General features: G+C 33.4%; 1 pseudogene; it reads right to left on the reverse strand.

Moving 5' to 3' along the window:
• Positions 1-403: 403 nt before the first annotated feature.
• Positions 404-4189, reverse strand: LOC107951456 (wall-associated receptor kinase 2-like; annotated as a pseudogene).
• Positions 4190-8526: the final 4337 nt, after the last annotated feature.

The following is an 8526-nucleotide window of genomic DNA, read 5'->3' on the forward strand; positions in this document are numbered from 1 at the left end:
CCAGCTTTGCCTAAGTGTGCAAGACAATCTCACCTAGTTCCAATGAATTAAGTGGAGTTAGGTAATGTTTAGGTGATGTATTTGTTATTTTTTGACCAGCCATTGTTTGGTATATGTAATGGCTTTATGCCAAAGTTCATTGTAATGAAAATTCATTAGAATTTCACTCAAAAATACTCTCTCTTTTCTTGCCTTCAATTTCATTCTGTTTTTTCAAGCTCAAATCTCCTGACTTGAATTTTCAAGTTTTCTTCATTCTTCATCCAGATTCATTACATTGTTGTTTAAGCTCCAGACTGAAGTCCATACTTCATCCGGATAAAGTGTCCCAAAACACCAACAGTACTTATAGAAATAATTATAAGATGCATAAATAAAATAAAACAAAATGAAACAATGCATATAGATTAAGCTCCATATATTATAATTTAACACTATATTTCTCTTGAAACTAGGAAATTTAAAAGCTGCTTTAGGTTCAAATGTGATTATGTGAAAATGATAATCTGATTACATACTTAGCGAGCACCTTCAAGTTCAAATGTGATTTTGTTTTTTATGCTATCATACCCCATCCCTATCGAGCTGCTTGTTACACCATCATCGTAAGTGCTGGGAAACTTACCAAGCAAGTATTCAGATTCTTCTCCTACTAAATTACTTTTACTCCAAGGATGTTTAGGCATTGCTTGCAGTCCTGCTAATTCATGGGTAACTTCCTTCATTGTTGGCCTTTCCTCTCCCTTCACTCTCACACATCTCCTAGCTAAAGTTGCTACTTCCATAAGTTGTCCAAAATTTTCATCATTAAGCACTCGAGGATCGAGAATGTCGAGCAAACGGTCTTCTTTCATCAAAGAAGTGAAGTACATTGACAAAACTCGATTTTCTTCCGATCTTTAGAAACATACCACTTTTTGTCCTGTTAACAACTCCATAAGCACAACCCCAAAGCTGTAGACATCACTCTTTTCAGTAATAAGGCTTGAAAGCATGTATTCAGGATCCAAGTAACCGAAAGTTCCTTGCACAATTGTAGTTATTTGTGCTTGGTCGGATGGGATCAATCTAGAAGCCCCAAAATCAGAAACTTTTGCGGTGTAATTATCATCTAACAGTATGTTCGCCAACTTAATGTCTCGGTGAATGATTGGAATGGAAGTTGCAGAGTGCAAATAAGAAAGGGCTTCTGCTGTTTCAGTGGCTATTCTCAAACGGGTCTCCCATGAAAGATAAAAGGTAGCATCATCGTTATGCATATGGTGAAAAAGGGTTCCGTTGGTGATATATTCATAAACTAACAGTGGAACTTGTGTCTCCAAACAACATCTTAGGAGTTTGACAACATTCCTATGGTTGATTTGGTAGAGCACCATTATTTCATTAATGAATTGTTCAACTTGGCTAGGATCTCCAATTATTGACTTTTTTATGGCAACTATTTGATTATCAGCCAATATTCCCTTGTACACTGTCCCTTGCCCTCCCTGTCCTAAAATTCTACTTTCATTGTAATTGCTTGTTGCCTTCTCAAGTTCCTTAGCTGTAAATACTTTAACATCTTCACGGTACCCTTTTCGTTTTGAAAGTTGTTCCCATAACAAAATGCCACCATTTTGCTGAAAGTTAGCTTCTCTTAATTTGGAAATTTGCCTTTGCCTCAGCATCCAACACAACAATACTATCCCCAAGAGAAGACCAAGAAACCCAATGCCAACCCTTAAGGTCAAAGCATAAAATAATAATAATAGTTACATTAGCCATGGTAATGTAATCTAAAAGTGAAAAATCATGCAAAATGTATATTGGGAGTAATAAATAACGAAAATGTTTGTGTCAAGCAGATCCAACTGACTCAAGATTGACTTAGGTAAGTTAAGGATGAGTCCTGCTTGTGAATCTAGTTCCACTTGTTTACAAATTACTTCATAAAAATATAACCGAAATTATTGTTAAATATAAAAAATAATAATTCCATAATGGAAAATTGTAGTTAAAGATCAGAATGGACTCATGCCAAGGCTGCAGTGAAGTTTATTGATTTTTTTAAGGATAAATCTCAAAATTATACATGAATTATGGTTTAATGTGTAATTGTATACATGAAATTTTGATTTGATCCATTTTTTTGTAATTTATTAATACAGTTATTGACATAACATCATTTTATGTTTATGTATTGCATACATAAATAGTTGTATTTATCCAATACAAAAATAAATTGATGTATTTATTTCTTTAAATGCATATGATTAAATAAAAATTAAAGTTTCAAATATACATTTGAACCACAATTAGAGTTTCATGTGTATAATTGCACCAAATTAAAGTTTATGTATACAATTATACATTAAACCAAAGCTCATGTATAATTTTGAGATTTACCCCTTTTATTTTAATTATTTATATTTTAAATAATTTAACTAGAGTAAGAGAACAAGTTGAATATGGATAAATATATAATAATTTCATGTCTTTAAAAATTGATAACGAAGTAAAATTTTATTGATGCTTAAAATGTTCCAGCTTCATTTAGTTTTTGAAAATTTTTTCTATTTCTAAAAAATATTTTTTATTTTTTAAAAATTAAAAAACATGTTTGATTAAGCGGAATAAAAATTTGTTTTCAATAATGAAAACATGATTGGTAATTGTTTTTCTATAATAGAAACATGAAAATAGAAAAAAATGAAAACAAAATTTTTCTATTTTTATTTACAAAGTCTTTTTAGTAAAAATAATGAAAAAACTTTATTATTTTTCTAATTTTTACATATTTTCATCATTTTTCAAAAATTATTTTTAAAATTTTGAACTAATCACAATTTCTTGAATGTTTTTCATTTTTAAAGGAAATGAAAATGGAGTCTACTCCCTGAAACCCAACGGAGTATTTTAATTTATATTTTGGGGTTACTAACCTAGAGCAACAATAAGAGGAGATGTCTTGGACTGATCCTTGTTGGGTAAACTGCAACCTGTTCCACTTTTCTTACCATCGCCTTCATAACCCACCGGACATGAACAATTGTACGTCCCAGGTAAGTTGGTACATCTTGCCGTTCCATTGCAAGGGCTCATACTTTCACACTCGTTTATATCTGAATTTTGCAGATTGTATGCAAGTAATAAATAACACTATCTTTAATGTTAGAAACTACAAATCTATGGGGTATATATATCTATAGTTACCTTGACATCCATTAGTGAGGTAAGGGTTCCCCACGTAACCCTCAAGACACTTGCACAAATATCCAGAGTTATTTTCTGAATCAACGCATTTACTATACTCTTTGCATGCAAAATTGTTTACATCCATATTCGCTTCGTTGCAACTCTTATTCCCGATTTTCCAATCAAGAGTGATTGGAAACTGCTTGCCTTGAAACTCAAAACCATGAAGATCTGAAGCAGAGAAGGTATAATTATCGATCTCTGCAACAAATGCATAGCTGCAGGGGTTTTCGAGCAACACATTGGTATGGTTGGCGTAGCTTGAGAGACTTATGTCGTAGCTCTTCACATCCTTTGGGATACTTGTCTGACAGCAGCCAATCCCAGAGCAAGACCCGTTTGAAACATCAGTGATGTTGTTACACAACGACAAACAACCAGTTGTGTAACGTTGTCCGTAGGAACCTTGCACGACAGCATACGTGTCGCACCCGATTGCAGTAAACTTGTTCTTGTTATTGTTTATTGAAAATTCAAAAAGTCGGAAGTTGTAAAATAACCAATTCCTGTATGATGTGTTGAAACAATCATAGCTTGCATGAGAAAGGATGCGCAACTGACCATCGGTAGATATGTCGATGACTTCGAGATTACCACCGAAGAACGGTTTGTGGGGTATGAAACTGGTGTTACAGTTGATGAAAAAGCCTGCAGTGATGTTACAATCGCGGCCGGTACCGAACGGGTATGGGATGATAACATCTCCGCAGCGGCTTCGGCAGCCAGGTTTTGCTACCGCTGGTGTTGAAGCTTTTACCGTCAATATAACATTAAGCAAGATCATCAGCTGCATAAGCACTAGTGATCTGATGGAACCCATGGCTGTTTTTCCTAGACAGGGGGATACCAATGCTTCAATTTACAAATTCGGAAGCATATAACAAAGGTTAGGCAAGCTTGCTTGACCTTACTAAATACTAACAGTTGGGAGGATGTAAGTGACCCAAAAGACGAGTGGGGAATATCAGACTTTGTCTGTTCTTTGGCTTTCGCTGTTGAATAACGCGCAGTGAGTCTTCGTCTGTTCTTTGGCTTTCGCTGTTGAATAACGCGCAGTGACTTTGGACTGTCCATAACTTTGATTCTGTCAAATTATATTTAGTGATTTCCGGAAAATAATTTATTTTTTTAAAAAAATTAATATTTTTTTGCTGTTGTTTAGTAGATTTTTTAAAAATATTTTATAAAAAATATTTTCAATTAAACAAACATATATTTAAAATTCTCTTATTTTTTCATTGTTTAATTGAATTTATTTTTGTTTATAATTTTACATTTTACATTGTTTTTGCATATATTAAAAATGTTATGTTAAATTCAGATTCATTACAACGTCATTTTTTAATTACATGACTACTAAGTGAGTATTTTTTATTTAAAAATGCGATAACAACGAAATTGACAAAAAAAATTAATGATGTCAATAATTAGACTTGATTTTCAAATTTGAAAAGTAAAGTAACTAAATTCTTAAAAATAAAAGTACAAAGACTAAATTACAAATCTGTGAAGTATACATAGACTTATAACATATTTTAACCTTTATACTACAAAACATTTATTATTAATATATTTATAATTGAAATAAATATTTATTATTAAAATATTAATATTGAATATTTTCAACAATATGTGAATAACATTGTTTAAAATTATTATTTTTAAAATTTATTATTAAAATAAAATTGAAATATTAAATAATTTATTAAAATAATAAATTATATGAAAAACTTATGACTAAATATAAATAATTAAATATGTATGTTCAATAATATTGAAAAATATAATATTTTAAATATTTTTAAAAAATAAAAATAAAATTTATTATCAATATAATAATATTAAGCTTTATTTAAGTTAATTTTTATAAAAATAAAAATAAAATTATCTATAGATGAGCTCTTTTGTACAACATTGGTTCACGTTTTAATTCGGTAAGATGAGTAATGTAGTTGTTGTTAGCTTTTTATTGATGTGCGTCATTAAATGCTTGTTAGAGGAAGATTCAGGAACTCGTAATCACTGTTTGGAGACTTAGGTTCGTGGAAGTCTGGTTCCTCGATCGAAGGTAAGGTTTTTTTAAGGTTTTAGGTTGAACATCTCATTATAGTTTCGTTTAAGTTTCATTAGTAACACTGATTTTAGGTAATGAAATGTCGACTTTTAGGTTCTGAAGTGTTTGTGGTTGCTTTAGCATCGAATCGATACCAGGTGTGTACCCAAAAATGCAGAAAATGGGGTTTTAACGAAAGCTGAAAACCCCACTGTCAACGCCACACGGGCGTGTGGTCACCCGTATGGTAGGCCGTGTGCCATAACACAGGCGTGTGATCGACGAGGCCAGGCTGTGCACGCAAAACACAGCCGTGTGATGGCCAGGTAAGTCGTATGCTACACACGGACTAGACTGATTTAGGCCGTGTGGGTCCACACAGGTAGTCCACACGGGTGTGTGAGATTCTGGGCCAGGCCGTGTGATCCACACGGCCAAGGCCAAATTAGGCCGTATAGGCCACACAGGCGTGTAAGCCCATTTAACTGAAATGTGTTTTAAGGTTGCAGGGTCGCCCAAGTCATCTGTAAACCTACTGTAGGGTCGATAAGTACTACTTAGACCTTAAATGCATGAACTGTATGTATGATATGTGTACTGAGCATGATGATTATATGAATGAATACTGAACTGTATGTATAACTGATATTCATGTATTAGCATGTCATATACTGTATGTTGCATTGCACTGGGCTAGGATGTTGATATTTGGAGGAAATGTACTAAAAGGCTCTTAAGCCTATTATCTGGCAGCTACAAATTACTGATTATGTGCCGCATTAGGTACTACTTGAAGTGTAGGGATGGGTGGGTATTTTAAACCCCACATGGAGTGTAGGGATGGACAGAGATGGTATGTAGAGGCTGGTTGGGTAGAACTCTGTTTACTGATTAATGTATATCTGATACTGTTACTGTGATGGGCTAAGGCCCGAACTGTTACTGAAACTGAAATGGGCTTAGGCCCAGAATGCATTTGACTGTTTGTTGAGATTGACTGTATGCATGTTTTCTGTAGGGATTACACACTGAGTTTACGTAAACTCACCCCTTTCTATTTTATGTGTCCAGGTAATCCCCAGACTTAGACGGATCAAAGTGGCCGAAAACTCAATGTTGACCTCATGAAGATTGGACTGTTTTGATTTCATTTAAGGTTTTTACTTTCTATTACTTTTGGGGTATTTTTTATGTAATTGGACTATTGTCTTTATTTTGGACTTTAACTATTTTCGGAGACTTTTAAACTGCAAAACTCGACAAAAAACTCGGCTTTATTAAACACAACGTTTTTTCTTAAACGCGAACGACTTTCTTTAAATAACACGGTTTTAAAAGCTTCCGCTACAAAATATGTTTTTAAACGAAGCAAATTAACGAGAAAATGATTTTGAAATCGACGAGAGATAGATAGAAGATAATAAACGGAAACAATTTTAACTTGATAAATTCGTTTTCAAATCTCATTCCATGTGACATCGCCAGATTCGGCCATAATGTCTAGGCCGAGTTTGGGGTGTTACACTACTGAAGAAAAAAGTGTTTAAGTACTTTAGCAACCATTTTAGTTGTCCAATTAGAAAATAGAAAGTGAAGATGGATTTGAATTTAACAAAAGAGTAACAGAGAAAGATGCTTCAAGGCTTGAAATGCCTTTCACAATGGAGGATATTAAAGACGTGGTTTGGTGTTGTAATGAGTCTAAAGCTTTAGGGCCTAATGGGTTTAATATGTGCATCTTTAAGAATTGCTAGCAGGTGATGAGGGAGGATTTATTCAACATGATGATGGGGTTACTTAGACTTGGAAAGCTTGAAAAAAGTATAAATTCTTCCTTCATATATCTTATTCACAAAACCGATTTGTTTGGTGGGATCTTTGTATAAAATAGTGGCTAAGGTGCTGTCTAAACAAATCCGAGAGGTGATTGATAGTGTAGTGAGTGATGGTCAATGTACATTTATGAAAGGGAGACAATTTTTTGACAGAATTCTAGTGGCAAATAAAATTATTCACTCGATTAAGAAAAATTCAAGCTCGGGTGGTAGCTTAATTTTGAAACTGGATTTGGTACTTTTTCATATAGGATTTTGGGTGAAATGGAGAGGGTGGATATCTAAGTGCGTATCTACAGCAAAATCAACTATTCTTGTCAACAGATTGACAACAAATGAGTTCAGAATAAGCAGGGGCCTCAAACAGGAGATCTAGTTTCTCCATTTCTGTTTATTTTAGTAACAGAACTGTTTCACCTAATGCTCGAAAAGGCTAAAGATATTGGGTTAATTTCTAGTATTTAGAATATAATCCCGAATCAATCATTCTCTCTTCTACAATTTGTAGACGACACCATTCTCTTTTTGAAAACTGAGGAAGAGTATGTTAAAATATTAAATATATTTGATCTTAGTATTAATTTCTAGAAATCATGCTTGGTGGGATTTGGGATGGAAGAGGAGTTTCTTTTGCGGATGGCATCATTATATCGATATAAGATTGGGAATTTACCTTTTAATTATTTAGGTATTCCATTAGGTGTTGATTCGAGAAAAATAGCTACTTAGGAGCCAATCGTGGAAAAATTTCAGAAGAAACTAGATGGTTGGAAATGTCGGTCACTCTCCTTCGCTACAAGAGTAGTATTAACTAATTTGTTACTGTCAACCCTCCCTATATATTTCACGTCATTATTTCATGCCCCTATCACAGTTATAAATATGATATATAAAATCAGAAGAAAATTTATGTGGTAAGGTTCAGAAGAAAGAAGAAAATGGGCAAGAGTTGGATGGAATCAAGTGGTTAAGGGCCTTGGATGTGAAGGGTGGGTCGTGAGTTCGAGTCTTTGGGAGAGTCTTTTGCTAAGTAACTTTTGGTTGTGTTGCTTAGTAGAATTTAAGTTAAAAGTTTAACTCTAAGAGTGGGGAGGATATATGTTGCTTGATTATAGGGATAGGAGGTGGGTAGTTGTGTTGGTTTAAATTTTAAGTTTTAATTTATTTAAAAAAAACAAACTAAACTCCTTCCCTCAAACGCACGTTTCCACTTTCTTTTTTTTCTTTTTTTTTTCTTTTTCTCTCTTCTTGCGCCATTGTCATTTTGGAAGTGGGTAATTTTTAATCTTTCTTTTTGCTATCCTATTGACATTTGATTAGTTGCAACTAGTGGCTGCTCGTTTGGCTTCTTCACTTTTGTTGTCTTAAGTAATGTTAATGGATCTTTAATTGTTTAGTTTTGGG

This window comes from Gossypium hirsutum, chromosome A02 (genome assembly GCF_007990345.1).
Source record: "Gossypium hirsutum isolate 1008001.06 chromosome A02, Gossypium_hirsutum_v2.1, whole genome shotgun sequence".
Taxonomy (NCBI): Eukaryota; Viridiplantae; Streptophyta; class Magnoliopsida; order Malvales; family Malvaceae; genus Gossypium; species Gossypium hirsutum.